Raw genomic sequence first — 26,281 nt, forward strand, 5'->3', positions numbered from 1 at the left:
CAATGAAGGCAATTTTAGAATACATATTTCGTAAGCAATATTTGGGACATACTTATACTAAATATTCATGGCTTATCTGAAATTCAACTTTAACAGGGTGTTCTATGTTTTTTCTGCCAAATCTAGTAGCCATGAACCAGGAGATCCAAGCAGATTGCTTCTTACACTGTAAACTTTGTCTGCAAAGGAGGCTGGAAAACTATTTGATTTTTTTTTTAGCCTTTGTAGTTGTCAAAGGACAAATGGATAGGCAATAGCTAGACCAGTCGACTAGTAACAGTGCCTTGCTTAGTAGATGCTCAATATTCATTTCCTCCACTGTCCTTCTTCTCAAGGGCTTGATTGTCCCTTTACACAGAGGAAAGTACATATAAGCCTTACTACCTTAAAGTGTTACATAATTAATGCCAACATATAAAATTAGCAAGTTCATATTTTCAAAAAGGGAACTGAAGCTTAATTGGCAAATCCAGGGGTTAACTAAATAAAACTTACAGATTATATCCATTTGGTTCTATCGATGCTAACAGGCCTCCCTGGCCCATGGGGCAGTTTCTTTTCCGTATTTGAAAGCACTGTTGAGACTAAGGTGAGGCAAGTGAGATACCTAGGGAGCAAAAAGTAGGAAGATACTCCTTTTCACTCACTCACTCTTACAGGATCTCCTTCAGTCATGTACCCTACGCATCTCCCCTGTCTCACCCTAGCCCCAGCCTCGCATGTGTTACCGAAACACTAGGGGTTCAGTCTAGGAAGCCAGTCAGTGATGATGAGTTATCGTCAAGGAAAAAGGCTTTTCTCAGGTGCTGCAGACAAGGAGATGGGAGTTCAGTCTCGAATCCATCTCCCTGACTGACAAAAACTAGGGCTTTACACAGCAGGGAAGAAATGTAACAACATGTAAGAAAACAGGAACTAGGGAGGGCAAGGAAGCAATCATGATGAATGAGGGGTCCTCATCTCATTATCAGGTTATGGTGATCTGGTGAGTTTCAGTTCTTTGATTCTTTCTTTCAGAGGCCCAAAGGTCCTTTCCTGAGGAAGGAACTCAGATAAAACAAATATAAGTTTCAAGCTTTAAGACCAGAAGAGTCCATTTCTATGTTTATCAAAAAGACCAGTCTATGAGATTTTGGGATGGGTTTCACATGGAAGTTTGCTATCTCTTTGCCTAAGCCAAAGGATGACACACTAATAGTTGTTAGTTTCTAACTCCCAAATGTAGTCACAGAGGAGGAGTGATTGACTGTTTGGGCTATTTCTGTAGGAAAAGCTTCAGATGACTTATGTGATCTAATTTAGCTTAGTGAAGCTAGGAGAACCTCCATGCATGCTGAATGTATTCTTTACTCACATTCTCTTTCCAGTGCACAGGAATATATATGGCTTTAACTCCTCAGAAGATAACTCTATGTCAGAGTGTATTAGTACCCATCAAAACACTATAACCTGGCTGCAACATCCCTTCAATTATAGACAGCCTCTTGCTTTCTACCAGACAAGGGTACAGGTTCAAGTTTCTGATATGATTTGACTCAATTTTCTTTATCTGCCTCAAGGCACTGTAAAATTATTACTTCTTTTATTAAAAAAATCTTCATTGTATTTTCCTTCTCTTTTCCCAACCTCCACTTCCGTCTTTTACAATTACTACCAATAAGGAGGCAGCAGGATTAACTGATAGCATATCATCCACCTGCATCCAAAGTCAGAGAAGAAATTTGAGGTAGAGAGCAACTCTTTGGGATAGTACCAACCATCAAAGATGGCTTAGACAGAGGCATTCTGAGCTACAACAGAGACCATATAAGGATAATAAACCTAAGAAAGAAGCAGTATGCTACATTAGAAAAATGTAGATGGGATTATAATTTTACATAGAGCAAAATTATCTCAATAGAAGGAATGGATGCATCTATGTGAGACTAGACTGTGAGTCTTTAGAAAGAATTTATATTCATCTTGGTGAGAGTGTTGCCTTATTCTGAAGAAATCTAGCAAGAGCGATTTCTGGTGGAGGACCAAGGTTAGGTAGAAAGAAACACTATCTTTCTCATATGTCCCATCAGAAAAAAAAAAAAAAACTCACTCACATCCTTCCTTTTTGAGACCAGAAAAACCCCAGGAAGGAAACAATCCCACCTCCTACTGTTAACATCAGGGTGAAGACTACAGTCAGTGGATATTAGTAAAAGCTTCTAAAAGGGTTTATTAGAAGAAAGCAAGTAGGACTGGGAAGGGTTGGCAGTTAGAGAAAAGGGTTTATCCATGTGGGGCGCCTCCCAAAGGTGTGGCCTAGAGGGTCCTGGTTCCTTGTGTGGCATGAGGGAACTGGTTAGCTGAATCAAGTTGCAGCTGAAAATCCTTGGACTCAACTTCCTTGGAACACTTAAAGCTTTCATGAGTAGCTCAGATTAATCCTGATTGGAGTCTTCATGTATTTAATTCTTGTATGCTGTGCAAGGTGATACTCAAAACGAGGCAGGTTCTGCTACCTTGTCATGCCCACCCTAGAAGGTGGCTTTAACAAGCTGGTAACTTCCAGTGTGATAAACTGTAGACTTGTTTTGCTGGCCTTCCCCGCGAGCTTACACTTTCCTTAAAGAAGAGCCAGATTCATTCTTGTGCAGGAAAGAAGTGAGGAGCCTGGCTAGATGAATTTTTCTGCTAACTGAGACGTGGGGAAAGGAGAAAGATTTTAGAGTGGTAGTGGAATGAGGAAAATACCCCGAAGGCCTTCAGATTAAAAACAGGAAACACAGTCTAACAGTACTTATAAGGTCAACTTTGATTGAGAGGCGGAAAACCAAGAGCTGAGAAAAAGCAAACCTACGCTTTATTTGAGATCAAATGGTTTTGCCTTTCCTCTTTCAACATCTTCTCTTTCTGTCTTCTCAGCAAATAAACTAATATTTGGAAGAGAAATAGATTTACAAACAAATCATCTTTCTATTTGGATACATGGTCCTACAAAGGAAAGGTTTTGTTCCTATACACACACAAAATCCTGCACAGAAAATGCATACAAATGATTGCAGCTGTCACTATCACAACTTAGAGAAAATGCAGATGGTATAAAATAATATTCACAAATGGCTAATAGAATTTTAATAGCTACAAGAAAGAAGAGAAAATGAAGGCACTGAATCTACTTGGGATGTGAAGAGAATGAGATGGTCCCAGGAAGAGTCTGAAGGCAGAGCTATCCTTGATTTTCCTCATGTTTAGAAGTGGCATTCCCTGGCGCATTGATTTATGTGAGGATTAGGCAGCAATCATAGTCTCTAGACTAGCCTGGAAGGCATGTGCATAAAGTATGATATTTGCAATATGCAAATGTCATGTATGATGAATGAAATGTTCAGTATGTCTCGAGGACACCCAGATGCTAACCAGCCACTGCTTCTGTGCTGCAAATGGGAAAGGAACTTGGAGCAAAATTATCTTTCTATAGCTAATTGATTTCTTTAATAACATGATTTCTGAATCTAAATATCAGTACTAAACCGTAAGTCATTATACCTATGTTAGCTTTCTATGACTTTAGATATTTCTTAATGATAATAACTGTTAGAACTGGGGACTGAGCAATAGGAAGGTGGGTCAACCTACATACATATAGCACATATAAGGCAAAGCCACAAGGGCATAGAAAGATTTTACGAGGGAGTGGATGCCATTTTAAGTCCAAATAGTTTGAGTGAAACTTGGGAGCTATTCTTCAGGGAAGGAAGTGGATAGATCACGAATGTCCTAAGCCAAGTTCACAACTAAGTGCAATATTCAGGATGATTCTTAAAGAGGAACAATTACAGTAAAAACATAGAGGTCCCATGAAAACAAAAGACCAACATCTAGATGATGTGGTAGTTAGCACCAAAAGAAGACAGCTCCTAGAGCAATAATCCAGTCTCCAGGCAGAGATGATATCATTGGGGAAGAAGAATGAAATCCAGTCAATGCAGATCTGGGAATTCAAAGTAAGGCCAGGAGTGATACCGGCTCAGGGCTGAACTGGGGGTAGCCTATAGAGCTATGGATTTTTTGTTTTCTTCTTCTAGAAGGGATCCCTAGGGTCTTTAGAATTTAAGAATGAGATGGTTCCAACTGTACAAAATAAAGACAATATACAGATACTGGCTGATCATCCACCTAGCACCCATGCCTGAATGCCTGACACCTTGTAGAGGCTCAAAATGGTTTGCTGAACTACATATCTGAGTTCTTGTGGGTGAGAGTATGTTTCTTTTTACCAATTGTTGCCTTTAATGTTTCTGTCTTTTCTATACCAGAACTAAAGTGTTTCATTCTAGAGGATTGCTTGAAACTGAATGCAGGAGTCCTGGTGAATCAGAATGTTTCTGAAGCTTAGAGGTAACTAAGGAAGTTTCTACAGAGCAATGGTGAAACCTCAAAGGGATTAGAGTCAGTAAATGTGGTAGCAGTGACGACTCTAGAGCTGCATTGCTCAATATGGTAGTCACTAGCAATATGTGCTGTTGTGACTTACCCAAATGGAGCCGTGCTTTAGGTAGCAATACACACCAGATTTCAAAGACTTAGTGCAAAATAAAAGAATTGTAAAATAGCTTATTCATCATTTTTATATTGATTGCATATTGAAATTATAATATTTTGGATATATTGGGCTAAATATAGTATTTGAATTAGTATCTCCTGTTTCTTCTTACCTTTATTAATGCAGCTCCTAGAACATTTAAAATCTTATATGTGACTTGCATTCCATTTCTATTATATACTACTCCAGAGACAAAATCAGAATTTCATGGTTTATGCTGATGCTCCTTCAAGTGTGGCCTATGGACCAGCATCAATCCACATACTGTTACTAGTCATAAAGGAGTTAAGTAAAGAAATTGAGAGAAAGGATCTAGAAACTTGTTATATCAGTTTGACATTGTCATGACATCCAAGTGTGTGATGTTTTATTTTCCAGAAGTATCAGTTTATGACAAATTGGGAGAAAAACTCTTTTCGTTTTCACCAGAGATAGTTTAAGGAACACTGAGGATTTATCACAAGACAACTTCAGTGAGTCAGAGGAAGCTGTCACATGCTTTAGAAACTTAGGGATCTTGGAAGCAGCTGTCAGAGGTTTGCTCAATGTGCTCCCAGAGGAAGCTTGCTTCTGAGGCCACACGAAGAAGAAAATAGGGAACAAGTTTCCATCATTTTCAGAAAGTCCCAGGTATGGGTCTGTTCATGGAGTGCTAAGTTTATTGCAGGACTAGGGAAGCAGGAAAGGTATGGTTAATGAGGTTGAGGGGTATCAAACTCAGAGAATTCAGGATCCAGATGGCTCCATACAAGTGAACATCTACTTTTCAAGGAAACATTTCAAAACTTCATCCTTCACAGACCTGCGGCAGATGTAGTTACTCATTCGTTCATGTATTCAATTAGCATTTATTGAGTAGTTACTATGTTCCAGGGACATTGCTGGGTTCTGGAGCTCCAAGGATAAGTGAGATATTGCAGCTGCCCACAAAGAGTACACAATGTAGTAGGGGGCAGAGACACACACCCTGTATGACAACACATGATTTATGGGCCTGGCAGAATGACAAGTAAGATATGGTTACCATTAGCCAAAGGACTAAAGGAGCACTTTGCTGGATCTTAGAAAGATAGGTAATGCTGCTCTCAGAGGCAGCTCCTAGTAGGAAAAGGCAACACTCAATTTAAGACAAAGAACAATGGTTTCAGATTCAGAGAAAACTAGGTTTGAATCCTGGTTTCTTTGCTTGTAGTTACGTAGCCTTGGACCTCAGTCCCCATTCCTCTAAAGTGAAGATGGCTACATCCACTCAAGGGATGCTATACACATTAAATGAAATAATATAAGTTAAGCACCAGGCACATTGTAAGCGCTCAGTAATGGTAAATGAGTGCATAAACTTGACACTTAACATTACTTAGGGAAAGATTTTTCTGAATTTTCTATAAGGCTGAAACTACAAGTAGGGCTAAGTGTGTCCCGCTCTGAAGATTGAAGAATCACAGGGTCAGGGTGTTACACAAACCACTGAAGAAACAATGGACTGACACACTTTTAGGATAGATTCAAGGGAAAGTTATTTCAGCTGAATGTCAGAAAAATAAAAAGGGATTATTTTCTGTCACTGAGGGCCTTGAGTTGGTGGTAACAGAGCTCAGAACATTCTACCCCCAAATGTGGCACCTTGATACATAGAGGTTTTTTTTTTTTTTTTTTTTTTGAGATGGAGTCTCACTGTGTTGCCCAGGCTGGAGTGCAGTGGCGCAATCTCGGCTCGCTGCAAACTCCGTCTCCCAGTTTCAAGAGATTTGCCTGCCTCAGCCTCCCAGGTAGCTGGGATTACAGGCATGTACCCCCACACCCAGCTAATTTTTGTACTTTTAGTAGAGATGGGGTTTCACCATATTGGCCAGGCTGGTCTCAAACTCCTGACCTCAAGTGATGCACCCACCTGGGTCTCCCAAAGTGTCAGGATTACAGGTGTGAGCCACTGCGCCCAGCCCAATACATTGAGTATTTTAAGCTACAGGAAATTAAGAAAACTGCAGAAGCAGGAAGTTCTCTGTAATCTTTTCTCACTCTTCTCTCCTCAAGCAGGTCATAGATCCCATTGTGAGAGGTGCACTCCCTATACCGGGAGGAAGAGGAAATCCTTATCCCTGGAGGTATAGTGTCACAGAGAAGCAACTGAACCAACAGGCCTGGCAAAGTTTCCCCAGTTTATTACCATTAGATCATACTCTGTCAATTATATTTTCCCATGACTGTCTACTCTCCATCAAATCTAGCACAAAAATACACAATTTTAACCATTTCTTCAAGGCTTCATTTCATTATGAAGCCTCCTGTGTGGTGTAAAACTTATACTAAATAAATATATATGCTTTTCCCCTGTTAATTTGTCTTTGTAGCTTTCCTTTCAGACCCAGCAAACACCCTAAGAAAATCAAGGAAATCTTTTCCTACCCTGCAAGGTCTATGAGAAGTTACTAGTCCACAAGTCCAGATCACCAGCATGTCACAGAATTACATGTAAGTTGCAAAGACTAGTGTCCATTACAACCCACAGTAATAGATGAAGTGGCCGGGCATGGTGGCTCACACCTGTAATCCCAGCCCTTGGGAACCAAGGCGGGCGGATCATGAGGTCAGGAGTTCGAGAATAGCCTGATAACATGGTGAAACCCCATCTCTACTAAAAATACAAAAAATTAGCCAGGGTGGTGGTGCACACCTGTAATCCCAGCTACTCAGGAGGCTGAGGCAGGAGAATCGCTTGAAACCGGGAGGTGGAGGTTACAGTGAGCTGGGATTGCGCCTCTGCACTCCAGCCTGGGTGACAGAGCCAGACTAAGTCTCAAAAAAAATAAAAAAATAATAATAATAATAGTTGAAGTGAGATAGTGGATGTGCAAGTGCTCAGGAAGTGAAAAGAGCTAGTTAAGTAAGGTGTTATTTTTATTAATAAGAGCTATCTATCTGAAAAGTCTCGGATTAGGACAAATGGTCAACATGTAAGTTCGAAGAGTTTGTTTTACACACAGCCAAACAAATGGTGGTCCCTGCTTGAAGAAGCTGGCATCTGATTAGTTGTGGAACCCTGTTCCCTAGCTCTGGGAGCCAATCCAGGTCTAGAATGGACAGTTGCCAGTCCCGGCAGAAGAGCCAGCTGATTCAAGGTAACATCAGGCATTTAGTGGCACAGACAGGAATTGTGGGAAATGAACCGCTCCTCTGCATCAATAGCTCCTCCTGGTTAAACAAAAACAAAATAAAGTACCTTTGCATTTTTCTTGCAGTGCTGTGCAGTTAGCTGGGAGGCCATATTCAATCCCATTGACAACATCTTTAAAAACACACCATTATGGATGACCATATCTTTATGCAAATGTGGTGACAGTCTCTCCAAACCTCTAATTGATGTGTATTCTGTGTGTGTCTGTGTGTGTGTGTGTGTGTGTTTACAATCACACCTGAGGTAACACTGTAACCAAAATGATTTTGCTTTAATTTGATACAATTACTGTTAACTGGACCTAAAAACTTAACATGAGAAAACCATATTATTTGACTTTACTCTGTCACTAGAGAGTTCAAATAAGGATGCCTCTGCAGCTGTACAGTGGCATCCTCAGTATAACCTGATTCAACTCTCTTGACTAATATTAATGATACATACCAATTAATGGGTTTTTAAAATCTTCCCAAATGGCTCATTCAGTCAATCCCAAATTTGATTAACTTTTGATTTTTCACTAAATTAACTGAATTTACCTAACAGTAGTGGAACCATGTATGTGTAGGCTCCTCCTTGCTGGTATGAACGTAGACATGTGTGTGTATCTGTGAGAAAGGGACAGGATTAAGTTGGTATTCTGGCAGACACTGGGCTTTGTTATTTGGATATTGAAAATCATATCCCAAAGTGAAAAGTACAGAGTTTAAAGATATTTTTATGAGAAAGAATCAGATATAGACATGACTGTAAAATGTTTTCTGGGAAAATTATACAGAAAGCAGAGTATTCTTTTGGAATAAGCTTTGAGTGACCAATATGAATATAATGCAGACCAGAGGAGACAGCCTGCCTGACAACTCCACACCAGATAAGCAAATCTGGGAGAACTCGGTTAGGTTAGGGGAGGATTGGGTTTTATATCGTATTGTATTGTATTGTATTTATTCATTTACTTATTTCAGGATATCTAAAGTGGGGTTCATGCATCCACATTTTTAAAGAGCTCCCTGGGTGATTCTAATGCACACCAAAAATAGAAATTCTTACTCACAGGCCGGGCGCGGTGGCTCAAGCCTGTAATCCCAGCACTTTGGGAGGCCGAGGCGGGCGGATCACAAGGTCAGGAGATCGAGACCATCCTGGCTAACACGGTGAAACCCCGTCTCTACTAAAAAATACAAAAAACTAGCCGGGCGAGGTGGCGGGCGCCTGTAGTCCCAGCTACTCGGGAGGCTGAGGCAGGAGAATGGCGCGAACCCGGAAGGCGGAGCTTGCAGTGAGCTGAGATCTGGCCAGTGCACTCCAGCTTGGGTGACAGAGCAAGACTCCGTCTCAAAAAAAAAAAAAAAAAAAAGAAATTCTTATTCACAAATACACAGACAATGTACATATATTCACCATTATAAAAATAATATCATTGCATTGGAAACAAATTTAGAGAAAAGTTATAAAAGACAATGATTACCTATAATTTTACTATCCTAACTCAACTTCTTATAGCATTTTGAGATACTTAATTCCAGATTTTTGTTTTCCCTATGTATATGATTTGTTGCTATTTTATCAACAAACATATAGCCATATGATTACCATCTACTAGATTTTTTTTTTTTTTTTTTTTTTTAGAGACAGAGTCTCCCTCTGTCGCCCAGGCTGGAGTACAGTAGTGCGATCTTGACTCACTGCCACCTCTGCCTCCCCAGTTCTAGCAGTTCTCCTGCCTCACCCTCTCTGGGACTACAAGTGCACGCCACCATGCCTAGCTAATTTTTTGTATTTTAGTAGAGATGGGGTTTCACCCATGTTGCCCAGGCTGGTCTCAAATTCCTGAGCTCAGGCAATCCACCCACCTCGGCCTCCCAAAGTGCTAGGATTACAGGCGTGAGCCACTGGCCCTGGCCACCATCTACTAGATTTTAAATGAAACTTGAGGTGGAGTTTCTAGTAACTTCCTTTGTGAGGCTCTTCCCTATTGAATACGTCTGCCAATCAGAAGCATCTATCTCTTCCCTTGACACCTGTGACCAAATCACCCTCTGAATTAAGTCTGGGATTAAGCTCAGGGTGCCTGACTACCTTTGTATTAATTCAGCTGTTCTCTTGGTGAGAGAGAGTGCCACCTCTTTGTCAGAAAGGCTTGAACTTAAAAGTAGCAACATGGGGGAGGAGGCGGAGATCTTAACCTGGATTTATCCATATTTTCCACTGCAATTCTATGTTTATACATATGAGGAGATATGAAAGCACTGCTTGGAATCTCTTGCCTCCCAGGAGTTCATAAATCTCTCCCTTTCACTTACACTGCAGGGATATTAAACACATTATTCTGTTTTGATTGAACGCCAGTAAAATTAAATTCCATCTTTCCATCTGCGGCACCATGTGGGGCCCATTGCTTTATGGAAAAGGGGAGAGTGGCAATGGTGGAGGGACCCCTTCAGGACGCACAGGAGCATGCCACTTTTTGCTAGACAAAATGAATTTTTCTCTTCCATGGCACAAATCTCAACATCTGCTCTGTCTTTACCTCCCAGACACCCTGACAGGTGTAGCCATCTTTAAAAAATTGCTCGGAAGCAACATATGGACTGTCAACAGTGTATAAAGGATAAACACACACAGGGCAGGGGCAGGGCTATGTTTCTGATCTTTTGGCCTTATTATTATTTCTTTATTTGGCTTTAAATTCTCCAGACTTTCTTGGGTGTCCATCTTTCACCTTCCCATTGAAATGCTTGGCACAGAATTCTGATTTTCACCCTTGGCTTTTCCAGCTGTTTCTCACCATTTAGCTACATCCCTGTCTCTTCCCCGCCCCCAGGGAGAGGAAAGTTAAATGATGTTAATGTGCCAAATATTTCTAATCATTAGGAAGCCATAAAAATTAACATAACCATCAGAGGAAATTAATTGTCAAAGAAGACAGGGTTAGAACTGGAGAGTGAGGATGGGGGACAGGAGGCAGGCAGAAAGGCGCTTTGTTTCTCCTTTGTGGCTTTGAAAGAGGGGTTACAGCTGGAGGACGGGAGGAGGCTAAGCACAGAGCTGCTTCCTACTCTTAATTATGTGAACAGCCCCAGAATTTCAAGTGGTGCCAGTGGTGAAAGACTAGCAGAGGGATTCCCTCGATTCCTTTCTCTTTTCCCTCTCCCTGCTCCACTGGGGGAGATTTCTGGTTATTTTTTAATTCCGGTTCAAAATAGAGGTTGGGGGAAAAGAAGCCCACACAGGCCTCCTGCAGGAAATACCATTAATAATTAATATCCAGTAATAATCAAATCCATGGGAGACTCATTACAAGTAAAGTCTTGACAGACTCACCGATGGATGCCCTTAGCTTTGCTCCTTTATCAGCTTGCAGGATTTGTTCAGCGGGGATTTGAGCACACATAAGCAGTGACACACACACACACACACACACAAAAAAAAAAAAGGATAAATAGCAGGTTTGTTCACGGAAGAGGCTTATTCATCCCTATAGGGTTTTTTTCATTTTAGGTTTATGGCTTGGTGGGGAATTTCCCTTTAATTGGGATTGTAATATAACGATGGAACCTGTCGACATTTACAAGAGAGATGGGAGGTTAATTCTTCCTAACTTGTTTGTTGTTATTATTACAACACCGTCTCCTTTAGCAGATACTGTATAAAGGAAGCAGACAATCAGGCTGATCAGAGACAAAGCAGTAAGAGAAGAAAGAGAAGAGAGACTACAAGCCACAGGATTGATCTGGGGCTAGCAACTGCTTGGAAGTCAGGCTATTCAGAGAGCACTTTACACACGGAATGTGTGCTTTAATCTTCACACTAAGGTCAGGGTTACAGCCCCATTTTCTAGATGAGGAAACTGAGGAAAAGGGAGGTTTGGTAATTTCCCCCAACATTTCAATCCATAAATGACAGGGTTGGGATTCTATCCCTGGAAGCTGGCTGAGAAGTCAGCTTTGATTTGCTACGCCTTTCTGGCTTTTTGAGGTGTGAAAAAATGACGCCCTCCAAAGTCAGGTATACAAGGTGGGAAGAGAAGCTCTTTTCTAAGCCTGGCTTTCTTAGGGGCAGAATCTTCTAGTGATTCTACCCTATGTTCTGTAAAATATATGAAAATAGTAAGGCCTCTTTCTTTAACACCCTCACAGAGAAAGCAGGTGGAGTCATGGTAAGAAATCAGATTTCACTCAGATGGTTCAGCCAAGGGGAATTTAATGTAGAGATTGTTTACAGAGGTGTGGGTATGGCTAATGAAGCCTAATGCGGACTTAAGGAACCCAGAAATAAGCAACAGCAGCCATTACCACCAACACCGAATTCTAGGACAAAGGTCCAACCCTCAACTCACTGGAAACCGTAGAGCACTTCCATAACCTTTAACCAAAACTTCAGCTACACCAGGCTGTGCAGATATTTAAAGGACCTCCTCAGTTGGGAATTTTGTTTATTTAATTAAGAAAAAATTTGGGGCCAGGCGTGGTGGTTCACACCTATAATCCCAGCACTTTGGGAGGCCAAGGCGAGCAGATCACAAGATCAGGAGATTGAGACCATTCTGGCTAACATGGTGAAACCCCATCCCTACTAAAATGCAAAAAGTTAGCCAGGTGTGGTGACGTGCACCTGTAGTCCCAACTACTCAGGAGGCTGAGGTGGGGGAATTGCTTGAACCTAGGAGGTGGAGGTTGCAGTGAGCTGAGATTGTGCCACTGCACTCTAGCCTGTAGACAGAGCAAGACTCCATCTCAAAAAATAAATAAATAAAAATAAAAGTAAATAAAAAAGAAAAGAAAGAGAAAAAATTTGGAACGAACAAAGAATCCAAAAATAATAAAAGAAACCCAGTAAACACAATATCAAAATTTGTCAAGAGCTAACCTAGTCATTAACCTAGTCACTTCACATTTCTTATTTTCAAAGCAATTTAAAGCTACAGTGTAACTGCAGTCTTCCCACACTCCTTCCCTTCCTCTTCATTCTGACTTATCTTCCCTCTCACCGTGAGTGATTGCTATTCTGGATTTGGTGACATATCATTAGCATGCTTTCCTATTTTTACTACATATTGATATATCTATAATCGATAGATATTGCTTTGTATAATTTAAATGCATATAAATTGCATTTGTAAATACAGTTTATATATAAAATGTATTTGTAAACAACTTGCTTTATTTCACTTAACATTTTTAAGTTAATTCCTATTGCTATAGACACATCAAATTAATTATCTGCCTGGTATTCCATTGTATAACTAAACTATAGTTTGTCCCTTTTTTATTGATAATATTTAAGTTGTTTTCAATTTTTCTGTTTAAAACAATGCTGGAATAAGCATTTGTGTACATATCTATGTGAATACATAACGCAGGAAATTGTCTAGAAGTGGAGTCACTGGGTTATAAAGTATTCCTATCCTTGATTATGCTGATAATGCCAGACTGCCGTCCACAGTGCCAATTTTATAGTCACCATCACTGAATGATAATTTACATTCTTCACATTCTGGTTTTAATTTACACCTTCTGGTTCTAATTTATATTTCCTTTATTCTGAATGAAATTGAACTTAAACTTTCATGTGTTTACAGGACATTCATGTTTCTGCTCTTATGAGTCTGTTTAAATATATGTTCTATCTTTTTCTTCAATTGTCTTTATCTTACTCTTTAAAGGAGCGTTTTACATATTCTGGTCACTAATTTTTATGTATGTAACAAATACTTATCTTTTAATTTTTTAATGTTGAATGTCTTCAAGATATAGTTTTTTTCTATTATTTTACTTTAAATTTTTTTATATTTTTCTGTTTAAAAAATTACATTTAATGTAATTATTCATATGGTTAACCATTAAATCTACTATCTTATGATTTGTTTTCTAGTTGAGCCCGATCCATTTTTGTTGTGTTTTCTTTTTTTTTTTTTGGAGTCTTGCTGTGTTGCCCAGGCTGGAGTGCAGTGGCGCCATCTCGGCTCACTGCAAGCTCCGCCTCCCGGGTTCACGTCAGTCTCCTGCCTCAGCCTCCTCAGTAGCTGGGACCACAGGTGCCCGCCACCGCGCCCGGCTAATTTTTTGTATTTTTAGTAGAGACAGCGTTTCACCGTGGTCTCGATCTCCTGACCTTGTGATCCGCCCGCCTCGGCATCCCAACAGGCGTGAGCCACCGCGCCCGGCCTTTGTTGTGTTTTCTATCTTCTTTTAGATCAATCATAATTTAAATTCTACTTCATCTTTATTATTGGCTTATTAGCTAAAACTTTTTGTTTCAGTGGTTGCTCTAGGGTTTACAGTGTTTACTTTTTATATACAATAGTTGACCTTCAAAAATATTATACTGCTTCTTGCAAAATGTATGAACCTTACAACTGAATGCTTCCATTTCTTCCTTCTATCCTTTGCTGTATAGTTATCATACATTTTACTTTTATATATGTTATAAACCCTATAATACATTATTGGTGTTTTTGTTTTAAATAGTAAATTATCTTTTTAAAACAATATTTTTTTTATTTTGGAATAATTTTAGATTTGCAAGAATGTGGCAATGAAACAGATTTCTTGCATAAACTTTACCCAATTTCTCCTAATGCTAGCATCTCACACATTTATAATACATTTGTCAAAACTAACAACTAACATTGACACACTACTCTTAACTAAATATAGATCTTATTCAGATTATGCAAATTTTCCATTAATGTTCCTTTTCCAAAAAGACGATTATCGTTTTAATTTTTTTTAGAAAATTGAAGATTCACTTACATTTTTAAGAAATAATAAAGAGAGATCCTATGTATCCTTTACTCATCTTCCTTCAGTGGTAACATCTTGTGAAACTATAGTACAATATCACAGTGATGATGTCAATAGGATCAAGAGACAAAACATTTTCATCATCACAGTGATCCCTCACGTTGCCCTTTTATACCTACTCCCACTTTTGTCTCATCTCTCTTGTTCCTAGTTCCTAGTGTTTTACCTCTGGCAACCACTAACGTGTTCTCCATTTCCATAATTTGTTATTTCAAGGTTATTACGTAAGTGAAATCATAAAATAGACAATCTTCTGTAATTGGTTTTCTCCACTAAGTATAATTCTTTGGAGACTTTTTCAATTTGCTCTATATACAATATTTTGTAATTTGTTCCTTTTTATTTCTGAGTAGTAGTCTATAGTATGGATGGATGTACCACAGTTTGGTTAATTATTCATTTGTCAAGAGACATCTGAATTGTTTCCAGTCTTGTAATCTTATGAATGAAACTACTATAAACATTCATGTATATGTTTTAATTATCTTTATGTGAATATATGTTTACATTTCTATGAAATAAGTCGAGTATTTGCTGGGATATATGGAAATTACATGTTTAATTTTTAAAGAAACTGACAAACTTTTTTTCAGAGTGGCTGTGCCATTTTACACTCCCACCAGCAATGCGTGAGTGATCCAGTCTGTCTATCTCCTCACAGTCACTATTTTTTAATCTTGCCATTTTGATTTTTGTGTTGCAATATTTCATTGTGGTTTTAATTTGCATTTCCCTAATGCATAGTGATAATTAACATCTTTTTTTATGTTTATTTGCCACCTATACAATCTTTTCAGTGAAATGTCTTCATGTCCTTTACCCATTTTCTAACTGGATTATTTGGGGTTTTCTTTCTTTCGTTTTTTTTTTTTTAAATGTTGAGTTTTGAGAGTATTTTCTACATAGTAGGTATTAGCCTTTTGATGGCTATATGCTTTGAAATTATTTTCTTCCCATCTATTGCTCCTCTTTTCATTCTCTTAACAATATCTCCTGCAGAACAAAAGTTTGTAGTTTTGAAGAAGTATAGTTTTTTTTTTCTTTTATAGACTGTGGTTTGGTGTTAAGTCTAAAATCTTTTTGCCTAGTTCTAGATCTCAAATATTTTCTCCTATATTTATTTTTTAAAGTTTTATAGTCTTATAACCACTTTTAAGTCTGTGATATATTGAGCTAATTTTTGTAAAAGGTGTGAGGTTCAGGTCAAGGTCATTTTTTGTGTATATTCAATTTCCCAGCACTATTTGTTGAAAGGACTATCTTCTACCATTAAACTGCTTTTGCACTTTGTCAAAAGTTTGTTGGTTACATTTGTCTATTTTGGAATTTTCTATTCTGTTCCATTGATTTATGCTCCCATACCTCTGTCACTCTCTCTTGATTAACTTGAAGTCAGTTTCATCTTGCCTTAGTCTTCATTTACAAAATTGTTTGTTAGTATCATTTTTTTTGTTTTTTTTCTTTGGGTCTGTTTTATCTTTCCATACACATTTTAGAATAATCTTGTCTATATCTGTAAAACATTCTTCTAGAATCTTGATAGGAATTATGTTAAACCTGTATATAAGTTTGGGGAGAATTGACATCTTTACTATCTTGTATCTTCCAACCCATGAACATGGTATGTCTTGCCATGTATTTAAATCTTTGATGTCTTTCATCAGTAGTAACAATTTATAGCATATGAGTCCTGTATATGTTTTGTTATATTTATACTTATGTATTTTTATTATGTTTATCTTGTATTCTATGACCTCATTATTAGTTCTAGGATTTTAAAAATAGATTCCTTAGGATGTTGATATCATGTTATCTGCAAATAGAGACAGTTTTATTTCTTCTTTTCTAATATGTATGCCAGTGGCTGCTCCAGGTATTATATTATATACAAATAACTTATCCCAACTTAACTGGTGTTGACATTTTACCAATGCAAGTAAGGTATAGAAATCTTATTCCCTTCATGTTTTTTATCTTCTCCCAATTATAATTGTCTTAAATAGTTCCTCTATACATATTTAAAATTACCTCAGACTGTTAAATTGTTGCTTGAATTGTTAAATAATATTTAGAAAACTATATGGAAGAAAAATGTATTTGCCCATGTTTTTACTCTTTCTGTTATTTTTTCTTTCTTTCTAATGTTTTAAGATTCCTTCTTTTATCATTTCATTTCTGTTTAGAAAACTTCCTTTATCATTCTCTTAGGGTAGGCTTACTGGTGAAAATTTCTCTTAGTTTTCCTTCATCTGAGAATATTTTGATTTTCCCTTTCTTCTGGAAAGATATCTTTGCTGAATATAGAAATCTGATGTCACGGGTTTTTTTTTTTTTTTTTTTTTTTTTTTTCTGTTAGCACTTGAAAATTGTGCAAATTCTTTCTGACCTCCATGGTTTCTGAAGAGAGATCCACTATTATCCAATTGTTTTTCCCTTAGAGGTAAAATGTCACTTCTCACTCGCTGCTTCCAATATTTTATTTCTTTGATTTTCAGAAATTTGACCATCATATATCTGGGTTAGACTACTTTTTAGTTTATCTTGTTTGGAGCTCACTCTACTTCTTGAATCTATCATTGTTGTTTTACCAAATTTGTGAAGCATTCAGTCATTATTTCTTCTAGTCTTCTAGTAATTTTTCAGCTCTGTTAAGTTTCTCCTCTCTTTTCAGGATTCTGATACCAAAGTTAGAGCATTTGTCATAATGCCACAGTTCCCTGAAAATTTATTTACTATTTTTTTCAGTCTATTTTCTCTGATATTCTGATAGGATAATGATAATTTCTACTGTATTATCTTCAAGTTCATTTTTTTCTCTGTCCTCTCAATTCTGCTATTGAGTACATCTATTGAGCTGTTTTTATTATTATTTTGGCTATTTTATTTCTCAGGGTGCTGAGCAAGAGAGCACCATGACCTTAATTATGTATTCAGAAGTTCACTCTGAGTGCTACAATGTGAAACAAAAATAGAAACAAGAAATGGTGAAGGTCCAAACCTGGGTGGTAGCAGCAGAGATGGTATTAAGTAGTGGAGTTTAAGATAAATGACAGAATTTTTGATGGATTGAAAATGTAGTATAACAGCAAGGGAGGAATCAAGGATAACATCTAAGTGCTTGGCCTGAGCAACTCGTGAGTGGTGATATAATTTTTTTAATATTGAGAGGAAGTGGGTGGGATTGAAAACTAGGAATTCCACATAGTATACTCTATGGACAGCTTGATTTTAAGATGTTTTCCAGGCCAGGCACAGTGGCGCACGCCTGTAATCCCAGCACTTTGGGAGGCCAAGGTGGGCGGATCACGAGGTCAGGAGTTCAAGACCAGTCTGATATGGTGAAACCCCGTCTCTACTGAAAATACAAAAATTAGCCAAGCATGGTGGCATGCACCTGTAATCCCAGCTACTCAGAAGGCTAAGGCAGGAGAATCACTTGAACCCATGAGGCGGAGGTTGTAGTGAGCCAAGATCATGCCACTGCACTCCAGCCTGGGTGACAGATTGAGACTCTGACTCAAAAAATAAATAAATAAATAAATAAAAATAAAAAGATATTTACCAGACATCCAAGTGAATATACTGAGAATAGAGCTAAATGTATACAACTAAAGCACAGGAAAAGATTAAGTTTTGAGATTTTAAATACAGGACTCATCAGTATATGTCATGTTTCATCAAATCAAGGTCGCTATTGATTATAGGATATAGCCTAAAGGGCAAAAAAAAACACTACCGATTGCACTATGACATAGTTCCTTAATGGTTTTTCATGGTACATTAATTGGTCATATCTATAAATTGATTTGGTTATTTTTTTCTACCATATTTGACAAATTCTTCTGCCTCCTTTTACATCAATAAGCATGTGGTAGGTAATCATTTTGCATATATCTTAGTAACAAAATATAAAAAAGCCTCTTTTGATGGCATCTTTTTCTCTTTGGGTGCTTAAAGCACTTGATTGTTGTTTTTAAAGAAAAAAATGAAATTTCATCATTCCGTATTCCTTCATATTTCCTATTTCCATGTTTTCTGCATACATAATAATCTTTTTTTTTTTTTCTTTGAGATGGAGTCTTGCTCTGTCACCCAGGCTGGAGTACAGTGGCATGATCTCCGCTCACTGAAACCTCTGCCTCCCGGGTTCAAGCAATTCTCCTGTCTCAGCCTCCCGAGTAGCTGGAACTACAGGCATGTGCCGTGCCCAGCTAATTTTTGTATTTTAGTAGAGACAGGGTTTCACCATATTGGCCAGGCTGGTCTCAAATTCCTGACCTTGAGATCCGCCTGTCTCAGCCTCCCAAAGTGCTGAGATTATAGGCATGAGCCACCACGTCCAGCCATAGAATAATAATCTTTAAATGTCAAATCACAGTATTAGTTTTTAGATTTATTTTAAACACCATTAAAACCAACAGGTATAGTACTGTTTTTCCATAAATTTCGATTGAAGTTAAGATAATATTAACAACAATGACCAAGTTCTCGTAATGCATTCAAAGAAAACGAAATCAAGACCACTGCCTGGATGTCAACTATTTTTGGATGCATCCTGATTAAGAGATGTAAAAAGGTGAAACCATTTGTGTCTGAGATTGATGAAATGTGGCAAGTACTTCCACCATGAGAAACATTGAGAAGACATGGTAAAAATGTCAAAAGAGTAGATAAAAGGTCTGAGGTCTGAATTCTGGCACGTTTTAACAGAGAAAACTAAAACAGAGTATCCAATGAGGTAGGAGGGAAATTAGTAGAGTGTAGTTTCTACCAAGGCAAGAAAGAATTTTGAGAAGGATAGCGTGATCTACTATGTCAAATGCTACAGAGGAGATACACAGGAGAACTAAGAATTGACCACTAGAATTGGAAACATGGTAATCTTTGGTGACCTCAACAAGGGCTGTTTCAGGGAGAGTAACTTGATTAAAATGGATTTAAAAGGGAATGGGAAATGAGATAGTAAAGGCAACCCTTCCCAGGCTATTGTTTGTTTTTACTTTTTGGTTTGTTCTCTTTTGTTTTGTTTGTTTGTTTGTTTGTTTGAGATGGAGTCTCATTCTGTCACCCAGGCTGGAGTACAGGGGCACAATCTTGTTTCACTGCAACCTCCGCCTCCCGGGTTCAAGTGATTCTCATGCCTCAGCCTCCCCAGTAACTAGGACTACAGCTGTGTGCCACCACGCCTGGCTACTTTTTGTATTTTTAGTAGAGACAGGGTTTTACTATGTTGGCCAGGTTGGTTTCGAACTCCTGACCTCAGGTGATTCACCTGCCTCGGCCTCTCAAAGTGCTGGGATTACAGGCATGAGCCACTGTGCCTGGCTTTGTTTTGTTTTTATAAGGGGAAGCAGAAAAACAGGGTCAACAGCTAGAAGCAAACAGAGGATTAAAAGATTTTATTTTAAATTGGGAGATTTTATAGTGTAGTTTTATGCCAGTAAGAATAGTGGTAGAGAAAGAAAATTTGATCATGAGGATAAAGAAAGAGCAACACCCCTTAGACGTAAACAGTAGGATATAGCTTTTTTTTTTTTTTTTTTTTTTTTTGGAGATGGGGTCTCACTCTGTCACTCAGGCTAGAATATAGTGATGCAATCTTGGCTCACTACAGACTCAACCTCCCAGGCTCAAGCAATCCTTTCACCTTAGCCCCCAAAGTATCTGGGACTACAAGCGTGTGCCACCTTGCATAGCTAATTTTTCTACTTTTTGTAGAAATGGGGTTTCACCATGTTGCCCAGGCTGGTCTCAAACTCCTGAACTCAGGCTGTCCACCCACCTCAGCCTCCTAAAGTGTTGGGATAACAGGGGTAAGCCACTGCACCCAGCCTCCATTTACTTTTTAATATTGAGTTGAGGCAGAATAACATGGTGTTCATTAGTGTGTACTAATTAGTGTAGGCCATCTGGATTTGGAACCTGAGTTCCAAAGACACTTGGATACTTGGACAACTTGCTAGCTGCATTCCTGATCAAATTATATATTAGATTTTCTATTCTGCATTTTCCTCATCCATAAAATGGGGATAATATCTCTTATGTGTTATGCAAATCAAAGTATAAATACATGTAAAGTGTTTAGAACAGTATCTGACATGTTACAAATACACAATAACGGTTTGCGACAGTTAGTATAGAATTTGGCACACTATGTGCATTCATGAGTGAATGAATGAATATTATTTAAAAATATCTTTATAGGTTAATTATTTCCTAGTATAGCTCTTTCTTGATTCCAGCCTTAAATTCTATCAGCTAAGGTTGTTCAACCCTCCACCTGCAGACAGCCTCATGCCAGTCTCTTGAGACCAATTCTGACCTTAGAGAAGATTTCAGCGGCCGCTGGCTAATGTGTAAGCTCTAACCTTGGGCCCCACATGTGCAAAATGACATGGGCATCTGCCTTTTTTCTTGTGCTCAAGCCTCCTCCTTTCTTAGTCATCCTTGCCCCTCTGCTTGTTTTTATGTCTGTTTCTGTCCTTCTTGACTCCATGGAATCTGGATTTGCCTTGCTGTGATTCCTAGACTGTAAACTCTGCTTAACTTCACTCGCTTAATGCCATTCACTTTGGAATGGGCATTAAGCTCCCAGGGCTCCCCTGTAATTAATGTTCATAATTAGTGTAAATACGCTGCAGAGATTTGCAGCACAATATGCCACTCATGGACCTCATTGGGACCAAAAGATTTTAGCCCCAATTCTAAGACCTTTAGGATATGGGAATTAGAGGCATATGAAGGGTTGTAAGAGGACTAATAAGGCATGCGTGAGATTAGGTAATTAATGGATCTAGTGCCATCCTAGAAAATTTTGTAAAAGGATTTCTCACTAGTCCTGTTCCTCTGAAGGGAAATTTCTTAATGTAAGATGATTCCTCATTTCTTTCTAGTTTGTGGGGGGTTTCCCTCTTGGGGAACATCTAGGGAGGGTGTAGCTTTAGTTTGCATTTTCTTACACCTGTGGTCTTGGAATATAATTAAAGCTTTATCAGCAAGGTGCCATGGAGGGAAGTGTTGAAGCAATTATCTGGATAGTCCACATTCAGGAAAAAGGAAATGTTCACATCTTGGTTTAAATTATTCTACGTGGCTTTGTCTTTGTGCATCAGTCAATAAGGTAACCATGTGGAGGATAGAAAGCACATAATATAAATTCATTAAATATTTGCTGGATGGATAAATCTTTTATTCAAAATACTAATTATTATCAGTAGTTCTTAATAGTTCTGGCTTGCTTTTAAGTTTTATATATGCTCTCATCGGTTGGCTTGGCAAGTTAAGATATAGGAATAAGAAGATCAATTTCATTCCCCAAATGTGCCTTAGTTTACTTAGCTGTGGAAGAGAATCTAGATTTTACTGGATGGTTTATTGTAAAACATTATTTTTGCGATTTACCAAACAATGTTGCACCTTTTCTCTTTTCTTAACTTGAACAGTAGAAACCTGATACCACAATGGCCTTTGAATTTGGGGAGAAAAATCAATTGGCAAAGCCATTGGTTTGCCTCTCTATAGATGAATTATTGAGTTGACTGATTGACTTGTTTCACTAATCTAATAATTTCCTGAAGGAATGTTAATGCTTGGGGGCAGAACATGGGTTCTATGTCTTCTGTGACATTTGTGACTATGAAGTGTATTTCTCATCACAAGACTTTCAATCCTCGACCAATAACTTTTACAGCTTGAAAGCTACAGACATCCAAACCAAGAATAAGAAATGGGAAAGAAGAAAAAGAGGACAAATTTGATGGACACATATCTTGATTTTGAGTTTATCTTTTCCTTTATTTCCTATTGTTCTTGGGAAAAAATGTTAGAAGTTTCAGAAACCAGAAGACTTGCTTGACTTTCTTTGTAATTTTACGTAGTCCCCTTAACTACCCTGTATCTTGTTTTGTCCATCTGTTTAAAGGGAATGATTGACCGGGTGTGGTGACTCATGCCTGTAATCCCAGCACTTTGGGAGGCCGAGGCGGGTGGATCACCAGAGGTCGGGAGTTCAAGACCAACCTAACCAACATGGAGGAACCCCGTATCTACTAAAAATACAAAATTAGCCAGGCGTGGTGGTGCATGCCTGTAGTCCCAGCTACTCGGGAGGCTGAGGCAGGAGAACCCGGGAGACAGAGGTTGCAGTGAGCCGAGATTGCACCACTGCACTCCAGCCTAGGCAACAAGAGTGAAACTCTATCTCTCAAAAAAAAAAAAAAAAAAAGGAATGATTATATCCACTCACAAGACATTAGTGAGAACCCTACGAAATGCATGTAGAAAACTGAAAATTACTGAACTGCCTACACATATAAGGGTAGTGTCAGAAATGTCTGTGATATGAAGAAACCTTGGTTTTCATATTGTGGGTATATCCCACAATCAGAAACCTAGAAAACTATTCCATCAAATAACTTATTATGTCAATGTTCACGCCCTAACTTAAAGGTAAACTAATAAGAAAGAAGGTTGCATCCTGTGCTGGAGAGAATTCTGTATCAGACAGGCCCCTAAGACCATGTCCTGGATTAGTCTGCAGTGTAGTTAACAACTAAATAACACCAAAAGCATTTTACAAAATCAACAAACTATATTTTACAGCAGGTAAAGATAATTTACTCCCTCTTTTTTCCTGAATGACACTTTCCTGAGTAGCCTGGGGGCTGGCAGAAGAAGTAGCCCTATGCCTGAGAATGCCCTTCAAACTTGTGCAAGTACTATTTCTTTGTCACAGGGCATAGAAATGGACTGCTAGATTCCCTGCTAGGACCGTCCTTTCCATATAGAGCTTAAATCTCCAGTCCACTCAATGTTCGCAAAGTTCTCTGCAGTAATAGATAGAGTTTCTGTGCTTAAAGGGGAACAGGACTAGTTATAAAATGTCAGGTCTGCTTCTTACTACCAGATTTGTCGCCTTGCACAAATCACCTTACCTTTCTGAATCTTAAATCCTAATTTTCTCTAAAATGTGGAAAATAGGGCTGGGCGCGGTGGCTCACCCCTGTAAACCCAGCACTTTGGGAGGCTGCAACAGGTGGATCACCTGAGGTCAGGAGTTTGAGAGCAGCCTGGCCAACATGATGAAACTCTGTCTCTACAAAAATACAAAAATTAGCTGGGCGCGTTGGCGCATGCCTGTAATCCCAGATACTCGGGAGGCTGAGGCCAGAGTACTGCTTGAACCCAGGAGGCAGAGGCTCCAGTTAGTCGAGACAATGCCATTGCACTCCAGTGTGGGTGACAGAGAGAGACTCTGTCTCAAAAAGAGAAAAAAAAATAGTGGAAAATAAAATCTACCTCATCTGATTGCTGTGAGATACCTGGACCATTGAAGGGCTTCATCCATGTTGGTTTTCTTTATAGTTCTCTTCCCTGTTTGATTAAGGAGAGCCAAATGAGTGAATCTTTGTTCTATTATCCCAATGTCTCCCCATTTTTCTCTCTTTTCCTCCTAGATGACAGAATCAGACATCCAAAGTAAATGTTCATAGTTATTCCGCCACCACAGCCCTCTGATTTTATTGTCACCAAGTAGAACAATCACATTCTCTAGCCCTCTCTTAGAGCTCAGTAACAGTTCAAAGCACCCTGTCCTAGGCCAAACAAGTCTAGAAAGAGGGAAAGAGAAAGAATGAAAGAGACAGAGAGAGGGAAGGAAGGGAGACAGTGAGAGGGAGGTGGAAAGAAACCAATGAGGTCATTGTGCGTGCTGCCCAGATAGAGCGGATTTATTGAGACAGAGGAATGGTAATGGGGAAAGAGTTTAATACACATACAGCCCATTAAATGGGAGACCAGAATTTTATTACTACTCAAATCAGTTTCTCTGAAAATTCAGAGGCTAGGACTTTTCAAGGATAGTTTGGTGGGCAGGGCTCTAGGGAATGGGTACTGCTGATCAGTTGGGGATGCCATCACAGGGGTGTGGAAAACTGTCCTTTGTTGCTGAGTCCGCTTCTGGATGGGGGAAGAGAGCAGTCACTGGTTTGGATGGAGCCATCCAGTCATCAGAAATGCAAAAGCCTGAAGAAACATCTTAAAAGACCAATGTTAGGTTATATTAACACAATAGTGATGTTATTTACAGGAGTAACTGGAGAAATTTACAAACCTTGTGACTTCCAGAACAAAGGTTGGTTATTGCCTAACTACATCTACATCTTAGCAGAATTCAGGCTCCTCTTATCCTCCTAACCTGGTGGACTTTCATTAATTTTACCAAGGCAATTTAGTTTTGGGAAAGGCTGTTATCATTTAAACTATAAACTAAATTTCTTTCCAATTTAGCCTGGCCCACACCCAGGAAGGACTAGGGCAGTTTGGAGGCTAAAGGCAGAATAGAGTTGGTTAGGTCAGAATTCTTTCACTGTTATAATTTTTGCAAAGATGGTTTCAGAAGGAAAAGTCATTTTCAACTCTGCACTTGGAGGCATTCCTTTAATTTGTGTATAAGCATCTGGGAAGGAAGCCTGAGGTACAGGTCACCTAGGGATGGAGAAAAAGGCAAGAAGAAAACATTTGAGCTCAGACTTCTTGTTCCAGCTGAGCAGATGTATAGTAGTAGGCAGTCAACAGACTGTCCTTAGGTGCTAGGTACTGGAGTACAAACATGAATGACACTCAGTCTAATTCAGTGCTATCTAATAGTATGTTCTATGATAATGGAAATGTGCTCTCCTGCACCTTCTGGTATGGTAATTACTAGCCACTATGGCTATTGAGCATTTGAAATGTGGCTAGTGTGACTGATGAACTGAATTCTTAATGTCACTTAATTTAACTTAGTTTAAATTTACATAGCCACATATAGCTAGTGACAATAATATTGGACAGCCCAGTTCTAATTTGTTATTATTAGAAATATAGTTTTGTGAGTGCTGGAATAGCTAACAGAAGATGACTTTACTTTAATCTGTATACTTTCTCTTCTGACATTAGCAGAGTTACCAAAGCTGTTGATGTTATGCAACTGGACTGTGGAGAGAGTAGGAAGACATTCAATGTATCCAAATCCAGCCAAATGAGTAATACACCAAGCAAACCTCCACTTATAACTGCCTGTCAAGGATGCTGACTAGGTTTCATTGGGACATGGTGTATCAGCTTCTGTTTTTAGGACGGCTGTTCAGATTGTGTCTGCCAGTTGTCATTTGAGGAGTAGACATAGAAGAAATTCCTGCTGAAGTGGCAGTAAAAATGATCCATAAACCTGCTGCTGATTCTTAACCTTCTGCATCCTTTCTAAGAGGATTCCTTGCACAGAGCTAATCCTTCAAAATCTTCTTTTTATGTGCTTTTGAAACACACCAACAACCATTTGAGACTGAGCCTACTATTTCCAGAAAAATTTTCAAGAACAAAGTGGTTCAGAATTAAAGTAAGTGTGTAAAGACAAAGAGATTTAATTGAATATACACTTTGTTCTCAGAGTGATGTTAATTATCCTGTGGGATATACTAAAATAAGGTTATATTCTACGTTAAAGAACTAGACATCTACATGAAGGAAAATAAAAAGAAAATAAACACCGACAGCATACAAGGCAGCGTTTGCAAATGCTATCCACTGCTGCCTTCTATAGAACCACGTTGACATTCTTCATCCTTATATTCTGTCTTCACTGTTTCTGCCCAAACCACCACTAAACAGGGCAAGCTCTATTCCACCTACAGTTTGGGTCTATAATGAGTCTTACTGCCATAGATCCTGTAGTTAATGTGC

The 26,281-nt window shown here is 38.7% G+C and overlaps 1 long non-coding RNA gene across 2 annotated transcripts in view; it reads left to right on the top strand.

The window, feature by feature from the left end:
* LOC117074927 overlaps positions 1-26,025 on the top strand; it is a 48,343-nt gene extending 22,318 nt beyond the window's left edge. The window contains exons 3-6 of one of the 2 annotated variants that reach the window (XR_004433766.1): positions 4,293-4,345; positions 6,617-6,684; positions 6,931-7,051; positions 25,499-26,025. This is a non-coding gene — a long non-coding RNA (uncharacterized LOC117074927). The remainder of the gene's footprint in view (positions 1-4,292; positions 4,346-6,616; positions 6,685-6,930; positions 7,052-25,498) is intronic. The other variant, XR_004433767.1, reaches the window with a different exon arrangement.
* The last annotated feature ends 256 nt before the right edge of the window (positions 26,026-26,281 follow it).

This window comes from Trachypithecus francoisi, unplaced genomic scaffold (assembly GCF_009764315.1).
Source record: "Trachypithecus francoisi isolate TF-2019V2 unplaced genomic scaffold, Tfra_2.0 Lachesis_group5, whole genome shotgun sequence".
NCBI lineage: Eukaryota > Metazoa > Chordata > Mammalia > Primates > Cercopithecidae > Trachypithecus > Trachypithecus francoisi.